General features: G+C 38.9%; 1 protein-coding gene and 1 pseudogene across 4 annotated transcripts in view; both read left to right on the top strand.

The window, feature by feature from the left end:
• TMEM156 (transmembrane protein 156) overlaps positions 1–21,601 on the top strand; it is a 56,731-nt gene that overhangs the window by 6,417 nt on the left and 28,713 nt on the right. Inside the window, exon 2 of one of the 4 annotated variants that reach the window (XM_059163614.1) lies at positions 182–320. The exons of the other annotated variants lie outside the window; for them this stretch is intronic. The gene's annotated coding sequence lies outside the window, so the exon portion shown is untranslated. The remainder of the gene's footprint in view (positions 1–181; positions 321–21,601) is intronic. 4 annotated transcript variants of the gene reach the window in all.
• Positions 2,580–3,610, top strand: LOC131824916 (mitochondrial import receptor subunit TOM22 homolog; annotated as a pseudogene).

Below are 21,601 nucleotides of genomic sequence, written 5' to 3' on the forward strand. Positions count from 1 at the left end.
TTTAATAGTTAATCTAACGTAGGCCATAAAGATTGACCTTGACCTCCAAAAACCTAGGTTCAGCTAATGAAAACCAAGTAGTCAGCCTAAAAAAGATTTCTTAAACTGCTAACTATTGGTTAGTGTTTTATGAGAATTGGTGAACGCCAGACCATGTTAAAAGTTTTTCTTTTTTGAGCAGATGCCTTGAGGGTAATCAGCCATCAATGATTTTCATCTTCTTACTTTCAAGATGATTACATCAGCTCTCAATACTCCCTATGTTGCCTCCTCAGACTAAAAATGGCCATTTGTCTTTTCCTGGCCCAAGAACAGCATAGGTATTTCCTTGGACTCTTTGAGGGGGATGGATTTATTTGGGAATTTTGTTACAAAGGAACCCTCCCTGGGGCCAATAAACAAAAGTGTTTGAAAAAAAAAAACCATCATCTTAATCCCAATGTCATTTTGTGGTAGGAGGAATTTTGCACAGAGCCACCGTTAAGGAAAGGTTGATTATTGGGCAGAATATTTTACACATGCAATAGTGCAATAATACTACTTTATATTTTTTAATGGTTTGTGGGTCACCGGGAACAAGTTCATATAGCCTCATTTTGTATAGTCTAATAAAGACTTGACTAAGGTCACATAATTGCTTCACTTTTTTCAGTAATTTTTTAATCACAATTACAGTTGCCTCATGAAACGTGACGACTTGTCAACTAACATATTTCATAAAATACCTTGTAAATTATTTAGATGATAAGGTAAGAGTGTTCAGGAAGTGCTAAAATTAACCTTGAGACTATCCTGTATAGTTTTACTCTCCCCATCAGTTACTTGTGGGTTTTTTCCCCCATTTTTTCTTATATTCTATTCACTTTAATTTCTAAGATAAATATTGTAAAATGATTTTTACTTATAAATTATTCACTGATACCATGTCGTTCAGACATCAAATGAATTCAGAAGGAATCTTAATGAGGAATAATGTATTCACAAAGTTTAATAGATTTGATTTCAAAATAATAAACCCTCTGAAGGCCCAAGTTAAAAATAGAGAACCGTGTTTGATCCTTTTTCATTAAGAATGTATCCGAGTCTCTGAATAATCATTACTCAGAATATTCAATTATCATAATTACACAGTCTAAGCTCTCGAGTCTAACTTTACTGAGGAAGAGGAACTTCTTCAGCAGTGTTTTGGACTTTTAATGAGTTCGCACTGAGCACATATACCGGCAAGAGAAACTATTTTAATACTTTCAGTTTACTTGAAAGGCAGCTTATACTGAGAGCCAATAGTTGGAGTCATGAATTGATACACTTATGTTACATGTAGATAATGGAGCTAGAAAAAGGAATGGATATATTTTGATTCAGAGCTCCTTGCAATTAAGGGAGCCTGGATTGACCCCAAACAGAAGACCTCACCAAACTTTTCTTGGACTTGCAGTGTTAAGAGAGCAAGATCTGGTTAACAAATAGAAATCTGGGGGTGCCTGGGTGGCTCAGTGGTTAAGCATCTGCCTTTGGCTAAGGTCATGATCCTAGGATCCTGGGATCGAGCCCCACATTGGGCTCCCTGCTCAGAGGGAAGCCTGCTTCTCTCTCTCCCACTCCGCCTGCTTCGTTCCCTTTCTTGCTGTTTCTCTCTGTGTGTCAAATAAATAAATCAATGCTTCTTAAAAAGGGGGCTCTCACAGATTATTTATTTATTTATTTATTTATACTTACAAGTAACGTCTACCTGTGCTCACTTCGGCAAGTGTACTGAAATGGGAATGAATAGCCAGGAACCCGGGGCTACAAAAAACGAAAGGCAATTCTTCAAGTTTTCAGTCAAGGGGATGCCTGGTTGGTAAATAATTAAAATCATTACTAAAACAGCAATGTAAAAGAGGTGTGATGGGGACATAAAAATTGCTTCCGAGCCTGTCTGGGGAGGATGTTCCTTCCCTTTTTTGTTGCAAAGAGGAATCACTGTCAGAGTTCCAGCCATCAGCTAATATTCCTCCTTAACCTGCTTGCAGAAGCACTTTCTAAGACAAGCGATTATTACTAATTTTCAGAGAAAATGTACTCATCTCAATATCTCAGACAATCTTTTTTTTTTTTTTTAATATTTTATTTATTTATTTGTCAGAGAGAGAGAGAGTGAGAGCGAGCACAGACAGACAGAGTGGAAGGCAGAGGCAGAGGGAGAAGCAGGCTCCCTGCGGAGCAAGGAGCCCGATGTGGGACTCGATCCCAGGACGCTGGGATCATGACCTGAGCCGAAGGCAGCTGCTTAACCAACTGAGCCACCCAGGCGTCCCTCAGACAATCTTGAAACCAGAAACTGTAGTGAGTTCTACAAGTGTCTTACTGACCGTCCGTGGCAATGCGAGACGGGTAGCAGCCATAAACACACCTGAAACCTAATTTTATCTAGCTGTTCGACTTCCTCACTTATATTTAAGAACCAAACTAACACAAACTGTGTTTACCAGCTTTAATTTCCCCCTTGCATTGAGCACTTTCTGAGGGAAATGGTAGTATGAGGGGGCAGTGAACTTTAAGAAAACAATGGATAAAGGAACTTGACTTAGGGACTATAGGATAAACCCTAAAGTATATTAAGCTCTGTATGCCTTAACTTTCTTTATCTGTATGATAAAGAACAGTGTTATCAAGGATCGCTGCAACCCATTTGCCTGAAAGGGTTATCTTCCTTCTTAAAAACGGCACGTTATTTCCCTCTTATTGACTGGCTCATTAGAAAGTCCATCAGTGATGGCCGCCTCTGCCAGCGGCCCTGGGGTGCCCCTGTCCCTGGACCAATGGCTTCCGAAAGGCCATTCTGAGAAGACTGAGGAGGAGCTGGATGAGCAGGATGAGGAACTAGATGAGACCCTGTCTGAGAGACTGTGGGGGCTGACAGAGATGTTCCCAGAGAGGGTCCTGTCCACAGCTGGAGCCACTTTGGATCTCTCCCTCTTTGTGGCTCAGAAAATGTGCAGGTTTTCCAGGGCAGCCGTGTGGGTTGGGACTACTTCCTTCACGCTCCTAGTTCTTCTGTTGTCTTTGAGACTGAGAAGCTACAAGTGCAAGAGCAGCAAGAACTGCGACAGCAGCAGATGCTTCTAGGGCCTAACCCAGGGCTCTCAGGAGGAACGCCAGGGGCTCTCTCTTCACTTCCTGGAAAGATCTAGATGCCGACTGCTCTTTGACTGGGCTTGGTGGGACAAGTTTGAAAATTCAGTAGTGTTGGAACTAATTATTTGGATTTTTTTTTTTTAACTTTGGCACATTGATCTATCTAAACCTGCTGGGGAGAAGGGACATGCTCACAATATGAAATAGTAATGTGTTGCAGCGGGGGTGTAAAGCAGCCGCTGTGAACTTCTATGCCAGAAAGGAGGGAGGGCCGAGCAGTGGTTTTGACCATGGGATGGGGACTGTGGAGGACAGAAGAGGAGCTCATTCCTGCTGCCCATTTTGGCTACGAGAAACCCGTGTGTCTGTCTTAGAAAGAAAAAACTAAGTGCTCACTTTTTATATTTAAATACTAAAAATGATTCCAATTGAGAAAAGAAAAAAAAAAGAAAAAAGCAACTTAATCAGTAATCCCCAATATGGCCTAGGAAAGAGACTAATGGGTATTAAAAATTTTTTTTTAAGATTTTATTTATTCATTTGACAGACAGAGGTCACAGGCAGAGAGGCAGGTAGAGAGAGAGAGGGCGAAGCAGGCTCCTTGCGTAGCAGAGAGTCCGTTTCGGGGCTCGATCCCAGGATCCCGAGACCATGACCTGAGCCGAAGGCAGAGGCTAACCCACTGAGCCACCCAGGTACCCCAGGTATTAAATTTTTAAAAAGAGATTTATTTATTTATTTATTTGGCGGTGGGGAGAGAGAGAGCACGCACATACAGGCAGAGAGAGAAAGAATCTTAAGCAGACTCCGTGCCGAGTGTGGAGCCTGCTGTGGGGCTCAATATCATGACCCAGAGATCCTGACCTGAGCCAAAATCAAGAGTCAGGTGCTTAACCGACTGGGCCACCCAGGTGCTCCTAAATTTTTTTTTAAAACTTAATAAACACTTACACATATATGAGGTACTATACCAAGTGCTTTGACATATCACTCATTTTGATGCATTAAATATGTCAACCCCTTCATGGTGAAGCATCATTCTCAAGAGAGACTTTCCGGAAAATATTCAGAGAAGGAATAAAACTAGATGGATAGATTTACTTCTTTGTAACGTTTTATTTTTTATGGGATTTTCTGAACCTTTGTAACATGAAAATGGCTACTAATCAACACAGTCTGTTTACATGTATATTTCATACATTAGTTATTGGCAAAAAAAAAAAAAGATACTGCTGAGGATACTATTTTCCACTGTTTTGGCTGAACTGGTTTTCTTCTCTTCTCTATTAGGTTCTATACCCACCCTAGCTTGGGATGCTTTCTACCAGCTTGTATCACTGTATTGGTAGATAAATGCTCTCTCTGTATATCTTTTCTGTTTTTATAGAAAAAACAACTTTCTTTAAAACAGTAATGTGATAATATATCTTACCCCTCTATACTTCTCTTTTTCCATATATACTTCTTTTTTCCCATAGTACTTATACCCTATATAACTTGCTTATTTATTGTGTATACTTTTTGTTGTCCAATTTCTCCAAGTAGAATGTAAGCACACTGAAAATGAGGTTTTTGTTTATGTTGGTCATGTTTTAAGCGCTTAGGACAGAAGTTGTCACATTAGGAGGCACTCACTGAGTATTTGTTGATTGAGGGAATTTTCTGAGTCATATTGTACTGGAAACAAAAAGGAAACACTCTGAAAGGAAGCACTTCTTAGCTGACCCTTATAACCGTCTTCTGATTTAGGCTGACCAGGCATTGTTATCCCCACCTTGTATTTTTGAAACAAAATTCTACCGCCCACCAAGAATTTTTAGGGTCCTGGGATTGAGCCCTGCCTTTAGCTCCTTGCTCAGTGGGGAGACTGCTTATCTCTCTGCCTCTCCCCTGCTCATGCTCGCTCTCTCTCTCTCTCTCTCTCTCTCTCTTCCCCCCAAAGTAAATAAACAAAATCTTAAAAAAAAAAAATGGTCTTTCCCACATGTTCTGTGAATAAATCCATATCCTGTCCAGACTCCCCTATTCCTTATCTGGTTAACATCATGGATATATCATTCATTTGCAACATGATATACTTTTACCCTTTCCCTTCAATTACTGAACCCCAAATAGAAATAAAATTATTTGTTTTTGCTATTGAAATTGATACTTTGTGAGTCTATGGTAGTTGCTAAAGAGGAGACTTTGACCAAAGGAAAACAATGTATGTTAACAAATATTTCTGTAAATTAAGCACCTAAGCCACAGGCTTTTTTCTCTCCTGGCAGCTAATCTTTTTAAATTGCTGAATTATGATACAAAATATCCAGTAATGATGAAGGATACACAGCAACCATTGGCTGTGCTATGTTTAGTTTGGCTATATTTTTTTAAAGGCACAACTTACAATAAAATACAAAGATCTTAATTGTTCGATTTTATAAATTTTGACAATTGTCCACACCTCTGTAATTACAGCGCCATACAAAATACAGATTTTCCTCACTCCCAGAAGATTCCTTTTGCTATTTTCTGTCAGATCTCCTCCTCTCCCCAAGGCAACTTTTGACCTATGTCACCATAGTTTTGTTTTATCCCTTCTTATTTTTTATACGGATGGAATCATCATACAGTGTTTATTTTTGGTCTAACTTTTTAGCATAATGTTTTTGGGATTCACCCATGTTATGAAGTGTATCAGTAGCTCCTTTCTATTTATCGCTAAATGGTCCCTTATACAAATACGTCACATTTGTCCCTTTGGCCACTGGGTTGTTTCCAGATTTTGGTCATTATAAATATGCTGCTATGAACATTCTTGTACAACTCTTTGTTTGAAAATATGTTTTCATTTCTATCTGGTAACTGTCTTGTAGTAGAATAGCTTAGTTTTATAAGACACCACCAAATGCATTGCCAAAGTAGTTGTTTCTAGTAGTAAAAATTTCTCATTTTCTTTTCTTCAGTTCCCATTTCATATACTTAAGCAGTAACACTTAGAATATGTAATGTCTGAAATAATCCATGCTCCTTCTTGACAACTCACTAACAGAGAAATAGCCTAGGTATTGGGAAAATATGACTTGACATACCATAGTTTCTGGAACACGTAGTGCCTGTCAAACAATAAAGGTTTTGTTGTAAATTCTCCCTTATTTTTGAAGGTCAACAGAGAGTTGAAACTTCTGTTCTTGTGGTCATTATCTTGAAAAACACTTTGGCACAAAACATCTAAAAATGTGAGATAAAACATTAAAGACAACAACAACAAAATACATAGTTGAAGTACTAGGAAAGTAAGAAAACTACTCAAAGGTGGAAAAGGTTAGAAATTATGAATTCAGATGGGTAAGCAAGAGTGAACAGGTTGGTGACCCGAGAAACATCTATCAATTCCTGGTGGCCTAGAGTCTCTGTTTCATGGGTCACACATTGGGGGACAGAAGCCGAAGCTTAAGGCTGGGACATAAAATGTGACATGCTTTGTGAAGAAGTAATGAGTAATCTGGGGAAAAAACTTGCCTGGCTGTGAGGAAGTGTGTCTGTCTCCATCTGGGCCCTGGAGAGAGACAGGAAAAAATTGCCCTTGAGAGTTTGTGGACGTGAACTGGGCCATAATTTGGCTATTAATGCTTATGGCCTATGACATGTGACAAGCCCAATCCAAGAATTAATTTTTGTTTTTGTTTTCTTGGATAAATTTGACATATGACTTTTTACTTTTTTTAAAAAAGATTTTATTTATTTATTTGACACGGAGATAGAGAGAGAGAGAGAAAGAGAGAGATCACAAGCAGGCAGAGAGGCAGTCAGAGGGAGAAGGAGAAGCAGATTCCCTGCTGAGCAGAGAGCTCAACTTGGGGCTCGATCCCAAGACCCTGAGATCATGGCTTGAGCCAAAGGCAGTCTTAACCCACTGAGCCACCCAGGCACCCCTTCTGCCTACTTTTTTTTTTTTTTTTTGGATTATTCATTTTTGGAGTGTTGAGTTTTAATTTCATTAAATATTCTCTTCACTTGGCAGAAGCTTTTTATTTGGATGAAGTCCCAACAATTTCTTTTTGCTTTTGTTTCCCTTGCCTCAGGAGACACATCTAGAAAGAAACTGCTATGACTGATGTCAAAGAGGTTACTGCCTCTAGGACTTTTATGGTCTCATGCCCCACACTTAGGTCTTTAATCCATTTTGTGTATGGTATAAGAAAGTGGTCCATTTTCACTTTTAGCATGTTGCCGTCCAGGTTTCCCAACACCGCTTGTTGAAGAGCCTTTTTCCCATTGGATATTCCTTCCTTCTTTGTCAAAGACAAACTGACCATGTAGTTGTGGGTTCATTTCTGGGTTTTCTATTCTGTTCCATGGATCTACGGGTCTGTTTCTGTGCCAGTATCATACTGTTTTGATCACTACAACTTGTTTTGTAATATGACTTGAAGTCTGGAATTGTGATGCCCCCAGCTTTGTTTTCCTTTTTCAAGGTTGCTTTGGTTATTTGGGGTCTTTATTTTGGGGTCTACAAATTTTAGGATTGTTTGTTGAACAATTGAACAGCAAAATGCTGTTGGTATTTTAATAGGGACTGCATTACATGTGTAGATTACTTTGGGTAGGACAGACATTTTAGCAATATTCGTTCTTCTAATTCATGAGCATGAAATGTCTTGTGTGTCATTTCATTGTGTCATCTTCAATTTCTTTCATCAGTTTTCAGAGTACAGCTCTTACACCTCTTGGGTTAGGTTTATCCCTAGGTATCTTACTGTTTTTGGTGCAATTGTAAGTGGGATTGATTCCTTAATTTCTCTTTCTGCTGCTTAATTGGCGTACATCCTGCAACTTTATTTTATTTCAACTCAATTTTATTGAGCTGATATTTTATTTCAACTCAATTTGTTGAACTGTTCCAGCAGTTTTTTGGAGTCTTTCAGATTTTTTGTACATAGTATTGTGTCCTCTGCAAATAGTGGAAATTTTATTTTTTCTTTACCAATGTTAGTGCCTTTTATTTCTTTTTGTTGTCTGATTGCTGAGGCTAGAACTTTCAGCAGTATGTTGAATAAAAGTGGTGAGAGTGGACATCTTTCTCAGGTTCCTGAAAGCCTCTCAGGTTTTCTCCATAAAGGATGATGTTAGCTTTTGCATATGCCCTTATTATATTGAGGTATGTTCCCTCCAAACCTACTGTGTGGAGGGTTTTTATCATGAATAGGTATTGTACTTTGTCAGATGCTTTTTCTGCATCTATTGAAATGATCATATGGTTCTTTTCCTTTCTCTTATTATTGAGATATATCACATTGATTAATTTGAGAATATTGAACCACCCTTGCAACCCAGGAATAATCCCACTTGATCGTGATGATTTTTAATAATGTACTATTGAATGTAATTTGTTAGTGTTTTATTGAGAATTTTTGCATCCACATTCATCAGGGATATTGGTTATAGTGGTCTTTTTTAGAGGAGTCTTAATCTGGTTAAGGTATCAGGGTAATGCTGGCCTTGTAGAATGAATTTAGAAGCTTTCCTTCCTTTTCTATTTTCTGGAATAGTCGGAGAAGAATGGGTATTAACTTTTCCTTAAATGTTTGGTAGAATTCACCTGTGAAGCCAGCTGGCTCTGGACTTTTATTTATTGGAATTTTTTTTGTTACCGATTCAACTTCTTTACTTGTTATCAATCGGTTCAAGTTTTTCTATTTCCTCCTGTTTCAGTTTTGGTAATTTATGTGTTTCCTGGAATTTATTAATTTCTTCCAGGTTGTCCGATTTTTTGGCATATAGTTTTTCATAATATTCGCTTATAATTGCTTATATTTCTGTGGTGTTGGTTGTTATTTCTCCTCTCTCATTTGTGATTTTATTTTTAAAAGACTTTATTTATTTGACAGAGAGAGACACAGCAAGAGAAGGAACACAAGCAGGGGGATTGGGAGAGGGAGAAGCAGGCTCCCTGCTGAGCAAGGAGTCCGATGCCAGGCTCAATCTCAGGACCCTGGGATCATGACCTAAGCCAAAGGCAGATGCTTAACAACTGAACTACCCAGGCACCCACCATCTGTGACGTTTTATTTGGGTCCTTTCTCCTTTCTTTTTGATAAATCTGGCTTAGATAAGAACAGAACAACAATCTGTTCTATTGTTTTTTTTAGTTTCTAGATCATTTATCTCTGTCCTAATCTTTACTATTTCCTTCCACCTGGCCTTAGGCTTTGTTTGTTGCTCTTTTTCTAGCTTCTTTAGGTGTAAGGTTAAGTTGTTTATTCCACATTTTTCTTGCTTCCTGAAGTAGGCCTGTATTGCTCTATACTTCCCTCTTAGGACTGCTTGTGCTGTATCCCAAAGGTTTTGGGCCATTTATTTTCATTTTTATTTGTTTTTGTGTCTTTTGAAAATTTATTCTTTGTTTTCTTTTTTTAATTTAAATTTTGGTTAATTAACACAGGGCAATATTAGTTACTGGAGTAGAATTCAGGGATTCATCCCTTACATCCAACACCCAGTGCTCATTAATAGATTTCTTCTTTGATTTCCTGGTTGACCCATTCATTGTTTAGTAGCATTTTGCTTAACCTCCATGTATTCGTGGTCTTTCCGAGTTTTTTCTTTTGGTTGACTTCTAGTTTCATAGCATTGTGATGAGAAAAGAGGCCTGGTATGATTTCAGTCCTTTTGTATTTGTTGATGTCTGTTTTGTGACCCACTATATGACCTATTCCAGAGAATGTTCCATGTGCACTTGAAAAGAATGTACACTCTTGTTTTTAGGATGGAATGCTCTGAATATATCTGTTCAATCCATCTGGTCCAGTGTGTCATTTAAAGCCATTGTTTCTTTGTCCATTTTCCATTTAGATGATCTGTCCATTGATGCAAGTGGGACGTTAAAATTCACTACCATTACTGTATTACTACTGATTATTCCTTTAAGTTTGTTATTAACTGTTTTATATATTTGGATATTCCCATGTTGAATGCATATTCACTATTGTTAGATCTTTTTGTTCGCTTGTCCCCTTCATTACAATATAGTGCTCTTCTTTACTCTTGTTACAAGCCTTTGTTTTAAAGTCTAGTTTGTCCAATATAAGTATTGCTACTCCAGCTTTCTTTTGACATCCATTTGCATAAGAAATATTTCTCCATCTCCCTTACTTGCCATCTGCAGGTGTCTTTCAGTCTAAAATGAGTCTCTTGTAGGCACCATAGAGATGGGTCTTGGTTTTTTTTTTTTTTTTTAGTCCATTCTGACACTGTATGTCTTTTAACTGGAGTGTTTGACATCTATTTGCATGACAAATGTTTCTCCATCCCCCTCATTTTCAATCTGTAGGTGTCCTTAGGTCTAAAATAAGTCTCGTGGGTGATTCAGTTGTTAAACATCTGCCTTCAGCTCAGGTCATGGTCCCAGGTCCTGAGATCGAGCCCTGCCTAGGGCTCCCTGTTCAGTGGAAAGTCTGCTTTTCCTTCTCATTCTCCCTTTCTTAAATAAATAAATAAAATAAATGAATAAAATGAATCTCTTATGGCCAGCATATAGATGGGTCTTTTTGTTTGTTTATTCATTCTGACAGCCTGTCTTTTGATTGGAGCATTTAGTCCATTGACATTCAAAGTAATTATTGATAGATACATTCAAAGTAATTATTGTTTTGTTGTTGATACTGGAGATTTTCTCTGATCATTTCTTGTCACTTTTCATCTCTCCTTTGCACTCCAAGAGTCCTCGTCAATGTCTCTTGCAGGGCTGGTTTAGTGAGCACAAACCCCCTTAGCTTTTTCTATCTGGGAAACTATCTCTCCTTTTTATTTTGAGTGATAGCTTTGCTGGCTGGAGTGTTCTTGGCTGCAGGTTTTTCCCATTCAGCACTTTGAGTATATGCCACTCCCTTCTGGCTTGCCAGGTTTATGTTGAGAAATCTCCAGCTAGCCTTATGGATGTTCTCTTGTAAATTAAGGACTCCTTCTGTCTTGCTGCCCCCCCCTTTTTTTTTTTAGATTTTATTTATTTATTTGACAGAGAGGGGGAGATCACAAGTAGGCAGAGAGGCAGGCAGAGAGAAGGGGGGAAGCAGGCTCCCTATTGAGCAGAGAGCCCAATGTGGGCCTCAATCCCAGGACCCTGAGATCATGACTTGAGCAGAAGGCAGAGGCTTTACCCACTGAGCCACCCAGGTGCCCTGTCTTGCTGCTTTTAAGATTGTTTCTTTATTACTATAATTATAATATGTCTTGGTGTTGGCCTGCTCTTGTTAGTTTTAAAAATTTTATTTATTTATTTGAGAGAGAGAAAGAGAGAGCATGCATGAGTCGGGGTGGGGAGGGGACCAGCAAAAGAGGGAAAAGCAGATTCATGGGGCTCGATTCCAGGACCTGAGATTATGGCCTGAGCCAAAGGCAATAGTTAGTCAACTGAGCCCTCTAGGCACCCCTCTTTTGTTGATTCTGATGGGAGTTCTCTGTGCCCTTGGATCTGGATGTCTCTTTTCTTCCCTGGATTAGAGAAGTTTTCAGCTATTATTTCCTCCAATAAATTTTCTGCCCCCCTTTCTCTCTCTTTTTCTCTTGCAACTTCTATAATATGAATGTTACTATGTTTGATAGAGTCATTGAGTTCTCTAAGTCTATTCTCTGTTGTATAAGTTGTCTTTTTCTCTTTTGTTCAACTTCATTATTTTCCATAATTTTGTTTTCTAGGTCACTAATTCATTCCTCTGCTTCCTCCAGCCTGCTGCTCATTGCATCAAACGTGTTTCCAATCTTTTTTATTGCATTCTTCATCTCTGATTGATTCTTTCTTAATTCTTTCATCTCTGTGATAAGGGTCTCATTGATGTCTTCTATTTTTTTAAAAAGATTTTATTAATTTATTTGACAGAGAAAGAGAGGCAGAGAGGCAGGCAGAGGGTGGTGGGGGGGAAGCAGGCTCCCCGCAGAGCAGAGAGCCCAATGTGGGGTTCAATCCCAGGACCCTGAGATCATGACCTGTGCTGAGGGCAGAGGCTTAACCCTCTGAGCCACCCAGGTGCCCCTTCTATTTTTTTCTCAAGCTCAATGAGTATTCTTATGGTTGTTGCTTTAAATTCTCCATCAGCCATGTTGCTTATATCTGTTTCACTTAGTTCTCTTGCTGTGGCCTTATCTTGTTCTTTCATTTGGGAAAAATTCCTCCATCTAGGCATTTTGTCCAAGTCTCTGCCTTCTTCTGTGTTTTAATAGACAGTATGTTTCCTGCTCCTGGAGATAATGGCTATATGAATAAGAGGTTATGTAGTGTCCAGGGCCTGGTCCTTCAGGAAGTGTCTCTGATGTGCACTGCATACACCCTGCTGTTGTATTTTGGTTGCTCTATTCTTCAGGCTAGTCATCTTTAGAGGCTCTCTTTACCTGCTATGGGCAGTGTTTCGTCCTTGGCCTGAATGTGGTGAATTTTAACCAGTGCTCTGATCTGCCTGTGAAATGAGACCTGATATCACTTCCACCGGAACTGAGACCCTGCAGAATTCGCAGGTCAGGAGATGTGGTGTGAGCAGGAGTTTGTGCTGGTCTTTCCAGTGAGAGGCTTACTGAGCTGGGACTGAGGCAAGCTTGACTGAGAAGGGCAGTCTGGCCAGAGGGCAGGTGTGTGGGACTTGGTGCAAGCGAGTTAGGCAGCTAGTGTCGGTAATGTATTGCCTCCTGCTGGTGGCTCTGAGTCTATGTGGACGGGCTGGGAAGGGAAATGGCACCAGCCAGCTCCTTTGTTCCCTGAGAGGAGTCTTCATGAAGATTGCCTCTCAGGGACATGCTCTGAGAAGAGCAAATAATCTCCCCACTCGGTGCCCCAGGCACTCTTCAGACTACTGTTTCCATGCCATTTGCTCCCTTCCTGCTGCTCCAAGAATGTTTGCCTGGCTTCCTTCCAAAAGCAGGGCAATGTCCTCCAGGGTCTAGCTCAGTCAAGCTTCCTGGCATTTCAGGCTCTAGGCTTTAAGCTCTCCTGGTTGCAAGAACTCATGAAATTAGCCCCTCTCATTTTCCAAGCCCATCACTTTAGCGAATCATTCTCCTTGAACATTCCCTGGTGTGCTCCTCTCTCTCTTGCTCTTCTCTATGACCACGGCTTCCTCCCCTCCACAACATCCACGATCCATTTCTCCCCTAAGCCATGTCTCTGCTTCTTCTCTCTCTTTAGTCGTGGAGTTTGTTCTGTCAGTCTTCAGGTTGATTTCTGGGGTCATAGGATGATCTGATACTTATCTAGTTGTGTTCATGAGATGAGATGAGCCTAGAGTCCCCCTTCTCATTTTCCCTCTCTTCCATTTGACATTTTTAGACTTCACATATAAATTATATCATACAGTAATTATCTTTCTCTATCTTATCTTGCTTAGTATAATGTGTTCAAGTGCATCCATGTTGTTACAAATATCAGGATATTCTCCTTTCTCATAAGTGAGTAATATTCCATTGTGTATATGTAACACATCTTCTTTATTCATTCACCCATTGATGCTCACTTGGGTTGTTTCCATACCTTGGCTATTGTGTATAATACTGTGACAAACATGGGAGTGCAGATATCTCTGAGTCCGTTTTCATTTCCTTTGGGTATCTTCCCTAAAGTGGAATTGCTGAATGATATAATCTATTTTTAATTTTTTGAGGATCCTCCACATTGTTTTCCACAGTGGGTGGACAAATTTACATGCCAACAGTGTATAAAGGGTTCCTTTTTTTTTTTTTTAAACCACACCAAGAAATCTAATTTAAAGTGGTTTTGAGATAATGTGCTATTAGACACCAAGCAGAGATAAATACCAATCCTCTCTGGGGGAAAATGTTTTCAAACCAGAACTCAAATAATTTCCTGATCAAAATTCTGAGGAACATGATTTACTACCAAAAATCATAAAACACAAAGACTTAACAGATGAGAATCGTTAGAGACAAAAAAGCAGAATCAGATCTTTAAAGAATTCAGATAGGGATTATGAGATATAAAATATAAAGTAAGTATTTAGCTTGTTTCAATAAAAATAGTATCAAAAAGTATGAGTAAGAAACAAAACTATTAAAAATAATCAGGCAGGTTTATAGATCACTATACTGTGCACTGGAAACCAATATAACACTGTGTTTAACTATACTGGAATTTAAAATTAAATTAAATTTAAAAAATATAATCAGTCAGGGACACCTCGGTGGCTCAGTTGGTTAAGTGTCTGTCTTCAACTCAGGTAATGATCCCAGGGGTTGAGCCCTACACTGGCTCTCCTGTGCAGCTGGGAGCCTGCTTCTCCTGTTTCCTCTGCTTGCCATGTCCCACCCCCAATTCGTGCTCTCTCACTCTCTCTGTCAAATACATAAATAAAACCTTTCAAAAAATATGTAATCAGGTAAATTTGAAAAAGAATCAACTCAAAATTCTAATTATGAAAATATAATAACATAAAGTAGAAACACAAGGAATGGAATAAACAGATCAGACACCATAGAAAGTGAGTTAATGAATGGGAATATAGATCTGAATAAACTAATGAGATGAGAACACAGCACAGAAAGAAAGAGAAAGAGAAAATATGAAACAGAGGTTAAGAGACATAGAGAACAAAGGGAGAGATCTCTAACTGAAGCTACCAAAGGAAAGAAGAGACAGAATGAAGAAAAGACAGTTTGAAGAGAATGGGACTGAGAATTCTACGAAAATGATGCAACACATAAATCTTCAGATTCAGGAAACCCAACAAGTCCCAAACAGAATAAATATGAAATTCCATAGAACATGAAAACTAAAGAGCTCTTAAAAATAACCAGAGATAATGACTGATTGTCTTCAAAGGAACAAGAATTAGCCTAGCAACTCATTTCCTGTAAACAACAATGAAATTCAGAGGCCAGTGGAAAGTACTGAGGTAAAATTAATGTCAAGCTGGAAATGGTGAGGTGTACATCTTCATATGAGCAGAAATAGTGAGATTACAATCAGCAAATCTTCAGTGAAGGAATTTATAGAGATTTAACTTCAGGAGAAAAACTATGATCCTAGAAGGGAGGCTAGAGATGCAAGAAATAGCAGGGAAAAGACCCTCAACAATTAAAAGCATGTGTTCAATTAAAATCTTGAAAATATTAACTGCATATGGTAAAAATAACTACTAATTTGTGTGTCGGTGAAAAAACAAGAGAGAACTAAAATGCTGTATAAAAATAGCATTCCTTTCAGGAGCTGTAGGTGAGAATCCATTTTGTTGTCGTTTCCAGCTTCTGGAAGCTGCCTGCATGCCCCAGTTTGGGTCTTCCTTCCAACTTCAAAGCCAGTGATGGCCTGTTGGGTCTTTGTACATTGTGTTACCTGACACACATTCTTTTGCCTCCCTCTTCTGCATTTGTGATTATATTAGGCCCTTGGACAATCAAAAATAATTTCCCTATTAAAAAAATTTTTTAAAGATTTATTTATTTAATTTAGAGAGAGGAGGGAGGGATGGAGGGAGAAGGAGAGAAAGTCCTTCAGCAGACTCCCCAATGAGCGTGGAACCTGACAGGGGCCCGACCCCAGGACCCTGAGATCAGGACCTGAGCCGAAATCAAGAGTGGGACACTTAACAAACTGAGCCCTCCAGACACCCCAATAATTTCCCTATTTTAAGGTAAGTACATTAGCTACCTTCATTCCATTTCCTGCCTTAATTTCTCTTTGGCATGTAATGTAACATATTCACAGGTTTTGGAAACTAGGATGTGGAGATTTTTAAGAGGCCATTATTCTGTCTATTAAAATTGAATAATCAAAGAATGAGCAGGGACAAGTAAGTAATGTTAAGACTGGAAAAGGATATAGTAGAAATTTAAAATGTAATAGAGATTATTATGAATTAACTTTAAGTCAATAAATCTAAAACATTAAGGACATATTTATACAAAAATATAACTTACCCAAACCTACTCAGGAAAAAATGGAAAACTGAAGAGTTGTACAACAGTTAAAGAAATTCAGCTCATGGTTTAATATGCCCTGAAAGAAACACGAGGCTTCAATAATTTTACATGCATGTTCTGCCAAACTTTCAGGAAATAGATTAAATAGATAAATGCAATTTTATAATAAATCCTTTTAGGAGACAGAAACATGGGAGTATTGGGACACCTGGGTGGCTCAGTTGTTTAAGTGTCTGCCTTTGGCTCAGGTCATTATCTCACGGTCTTGAGGTCAAGCTCTTTGTCAGGCTCCCTGCTTAGCTCTCTTTTCTCCCTGCTTATACTCTCTCGTTACCTCTGCCACTATCTCCTTCTCTCTAAAATAAATAAATGAAATCCTTAAAAAAAAAAAAAAAGGAATGAGAATGTTTCCCAGTTTATTTTTTAAGTCTAGCTTATCTTGGTACCCAAACCTAACCAAAATGGAACAAAAAAGAAAACCTACAGACCAATCTCATTTATAAACAGATTAAAAAAAAAATGGGGCAGTACCTGTGTGGCTCAGTTAGTTAAGCGTCAGACTCTTGATTTCAGCTCAGTTCTTGATCTGGGGGTCATGAATTCAAGCCCTGCATTGGGCTCCATGCTAAGGTTGGAGCCTACATAAACAAACAAACAAAAAATTAAACAAAATATTAAGAATCTAATTGGATAAAGGTGATCGAATATATATATAAAGGTGTGTAAATTGATCAAACCAGATTTATACCTGGAATGCAAGATGAGTTAGCACTAGAAAAATCTAATAATATAATTCACTGTATTAACAGATTAAAGAAGAAGACCACATAATCATCTCAAAGTTTTTGAATGAACGTTCAATTATATTCAGCAGCCCTTATAATGAAAAACTCTTAGCAAAGTAGGAATAGAAGAGAACTTCCTTAAAGTGATACAGGTCCTCCAAAAATGATTATATGACCTATTATTTCAGTGATGAGACATTATAAATACACTTAAGATTGAGAACCAGCAAGGATGACCTCTCTCAACATCTCTATTTGTTGAGGTACTGGGGGTCCTGGCAGTGGAGTAAGAAAAGTAAGTAAAAGAAAACTGAGCCTGGGTGGCTCAGTCAGTTGGGTGTCTGACTCTTGGTTTTGGCTTACGTCTTGATCTCAGGGTTGTGAGATCAAAGCCCACTTCAGGCTCTGCACTCAGTGGGAAGTCTGCTCGAGATTCTTTCCCCTCCCACTTCCTCTCCCCCATTCCTCCCTCTGCTTTCACACGTGTGTGCTCTTTCTCTCTCCCAAACAAATGAAATCTTGAAACAAGTACAAGAAATAAAGGTATAAGGATTGGAAGTCAAGAAATAAAGTTGTTATTATTTATACTTGCTTTGGATATCTGCATGGAAAGCCCAAAATGTTTATAAGAGATAAAAGTTAAAAAGGACATTTATAGAGTGGTAAAAAATAAAACTGATATTCAAAAGTTATTTGTATTTCCATATACCACTAAAAAGCTGAAAACATATTCCTTAAAAGATACTGTTTGCACTAGCAACAAAAGTAAGATACATAAGAGGAAATCTAACAGAAGCTATATGAGACTATCATGGAGAGAATTAGAAAATTTCATTAAAAGATATCAAAGAAACTCCATATAAATAGGGGGAAAAAAAGAAGAAAAAAGTGATAAGAGAAATTCAGTATTTTATCTTTCTTCTCCAGGGAATTTCAAGATTCAAGTCACAATCACAACTAGGTTCTTCACTGAACTTAAACAAGCTGATTCTAAAATTTGTTGGAAAGAGTAAAGGGCCAAGACAAAACTAGCAAGATAGGAAACAATGTGTGTTGGAGAGGATGTGGAGAAAGGGGAACCCTCTTACAGTGTTGGTGGGAATGCAAGTTGGTGCAACCAATTTGGAGAACAGTGTGGAGATTTCCTCAAGAAATTAAAAATAGAGCTTCCCTATGACCCTGCAATTGCACTACTGGGTATTTACCCCAAAGATGCAGATGTAGTGAAAAGAAGGGCCATCTGTACCCCAATGTTCATAGCAGATATGGCCACAGTCGCCAAACAGTGGAAAGAACCACGATGCCCTTCAAGGGACAAATGGATAAGGAAGATGTGGTCCATATACACTATGGAGTAATACGCCTCCATCAGAAAGGATGAATACCCAATTTTTGTATCAACATGGACGGGACAGGAAGAGATTGTGCTGAGTGAAATAAGTCAAGTAGAGAGAGTCAACTATCATATGGTTTCACTTATTTGTGGAGCATAAGAAATAACACGGAGAACATGGGGAGATGGAGAGGAGAAGGGAGTTGAGGGAAATTGGAAGGGGAGATGAACTATGAGAGACTATGGACTCTGACAAACAATCTGAGGGTTTTGAAGGGGCAGGGGGTGGGAGGTCAGGGGAGCCAGGTGGTGGGTATTATGGAGGGCATGTGTTGCAGGGAGCACTGGGTGTGGTGCATAAACAATGAATTCTGTTATACTGAAAAGAAATTAAATAAAAAAAGAAAATAAAAAGAGTAAAGGCCCAAGAATAGCTAAGACACTCCTAAAGGAGATGAACAAGGGGAGGGGATTTTCCTATCAGATATAAAAGCTTTTACAAAGCAAAAGTAATTAAGTCAGTACAATATCTTTGCCAAGATAGAAGAATGGACTGATGGAAAAAAGCAGATCTCAGATACACACTCATATATTTATGGGTATTTGATATATGGTAGCAGCATCTTTCTAAGTAGTGAGGAAAAGATAGACTACCCAATAAATGCTAGTGCAATTGATTATCACATGTGGAAAAATTAATGTGGCTTAACTGTACCCAGTTAACTGGGTACCACTCTGTACCCAGTTCCAGATAGATGAAGAACATACATGGATGTCTGGGTGCCTCAGTCAGTTAAGCATCTGACTCTTGATTTTGGCTTAGGTTCTGATCTCAGGGTCGGGAGATGGAGCCCATGTTGAGTTCTGGGCTGGGTGTGGAGCCTGCTTAAGATTCTCTCTCCCTGGGAGACAAACCATAAGTGACTCTTAACTTCACAAAACAAACTGAGGGTTGCTGGGGGGAGGGAGGTTGAGAGAAGGGGGGTGGGGTTATGGACACTGGGGAGGGTATGTGCTTTGGTGAGTGCTGTGAAGTGTGTAAACCTGGCGATTCACAGACCTGTACCCCTGGGGATAAAAATATATGTTTATAAAAAAAAAAAAAAGAATAAGCTGACCAAGCAGGAAAAAAAAAAAAAAGATTCTCTCTCCCTCTCGCTCTACCCCTCTCCACTCACATTCTCTCTCCCTCTCAAAAAAAAAAAAAAAAAAAAAAAAAAAAAAAAAAAAAAAAAAAAAAGAGAGAGAGAGAAAGAAAGAAAAGAACATAAATGATAAATGTAAAGGGCAAAATTTTAAAACTTCTAAAAGATCTTTTTAACTTTAAGGGAGTCAGATTCCTTAAATAAGTCCCCAAACACAAATTGTAAAGAAATGATTGATAGCTTTGCTGCATTCAAATTAAGAACTTCTTTTAAGAGATCATAAAGAAAATAAATTGATAAAGTATAATCTATGAGATGATATCTTGATAAAATAATAAAAGAATTTCTTGGAGCACCTAGGTGGCTCCGTTGATTAAGTGCCTGACTCTCGGTTTCAGCTCAGGTCATGATCTCATGGCTGTGAAATCAAACCCTGTGTCAGCCTCTGTGCTCAGCCCTGGAGTCTGGTTGAGATTCTCTCCTTTTCCATTCACCTCTCCCTCTGCCCATGCCCCTTCTTACATACACGCATGTGCGCGTGCTCTCTCTCTAATAAATTAATAAAATGTTTTAAAAAATATTAAGAAAACAAGGAACTTCTTAAAATTTTATTTTATTTTATTTTTTAAAAGATTTTATGCATTTATTTGACAGAGAGAGATCCCAAGCAGGCAGAGAGGCAGACAGAGAAGAGAGGAGGAAGCAAGCTCCCCGCTGAGCAGAGAGTCTGATGTGGGGCTCCATCCCAGTATCCTGGGACCATGACCTGAGCCGAAGACAGAGGCTTTAACCACTGAGCCACACAGGTGCCTCAACTTCTTAAAATTTGAAGCAGAAAACTTAAAGAACTCCTAAACAGTAATAAGAAAAAGACAAACAGGGCTCCTTGGTGGCTCAGTTGGTTAAACATCTGCCCTTGGTTTGGGTCATGATCTCGGGGCTCTGGAATTGAGCCCTGCATCTGGCTTTCTGCTCAGTGGGGAGTCCGCTTCTCCCTCTCCCACTTTCAAAAAAATACAATCTTAAAAAAAGACAACCTAACAGAAAAAATGGAAAAGTAGAAAAAAAAGAAGAAAATACACCTTTAAACCATGATAAGATTCTGTTTAATGCTCACTGAACTGGAAAAACTTGAAAAGCCTTGGCCAAGATGTATGTCAGTGGGAAGTTTCATACATCACACATTAGAGTATTAATTGGTACAGTCACTTCATATAATGATTTGACATTTTTCTAGAAAAATCAAAGATGTACATTCTCAATACCCAGCAATTTTACTCAGTGTGTATACCAGAGAAACTTCTGTATTTTTGTGCCAGCAGATACATTCATGAATATTCATAGTAGCATTATTCAAAAATGAAATTTATTGAGATAAAATTTACATATAATAAAAGACTCTCATTTTAAGTATTTAGTTCAAAGTTTGACAAATGTTTACACCAATGTAATTAGTACCAAAATCAAGATATACTGTAAGGACCAATTTTACTGTCCCTGCTCTCTTCCCTCAGGGGACTTAAAAGCAAGTCCTGGAGACCAGCTCCAGGTGTGGAGACCAAGAAAAACAAGGCTGTACCCACCTGGAGTCTAGCCCTGACATAAGTACAGCCATCTTGGCAAAGCAAAAGCTGGCACCTTGCACTGTAAGAGTGGGTTAGTATAAGAATGGCCATCCTGAAGGCCGGGAAGCCATTTTACTGAGCGTCCCTAAGCAGCCCACACAGGCACGTATCTTGAGATAAGAGAAAGTAGCTAAAACCTAAGAAACAACTAAATCATATACCACCAGGGTGGTTAGGCGGAGGTGCCACAGGGACCAGATGTTAAAGAAAACAAATAGTTAACTTGCAGAAATCACAATCCTGCAAGACAGGAGTCTCCCTTGATTTGCAGATGTCCTGGTGATTTACAACAAAAAGGCTATCTCTTCAATGGCCCAATTTCCAGAGACAAGTGGCTCAGTTCCTCAGGGCCAAAGGCCTCCCTCCCCACCATAAAACTGAGGGAGGCTGAGGCAGAAGGAAATATAAATAAAGTTAAATTTCTTCTAAACCTAAATCTCACTTAACTGCCAGGATAGCGCCAGGGTGATGCAGGGGTGGAAAAAGGTTAAACAAAGTGAAACTGTCAAAGTGGGGCACAAGAAATATATGTAGCTATGAAGAAGTGCCTTGGAAATGCTATGTAAACCCTTGGCTTTGAGTGCTGGGGGTCCTTGTTGAAACCCGCTGCGCAGGGCAGATACTTGGACCCCAGCTAGCTGGAAATAAACCTCGCTGTGTGACTTGCATTATCGAGAGTGTTCTCTGTCT

This window comes from Mustela lutreola, chromosome 1, assembly GCF_030435805.1.
Source record: "Mustela lutreola isolate mMusLut2 chromosome 1, mMusLut2.pri, whole genome shotgun sequence".
Taxonomy (NCBI): domain Eukaryota; kingdom Metazoa; phylum Chordata; class Mammalia; order Carnivora; family Mustelidae; genus Mustela; species Mustela lutreola.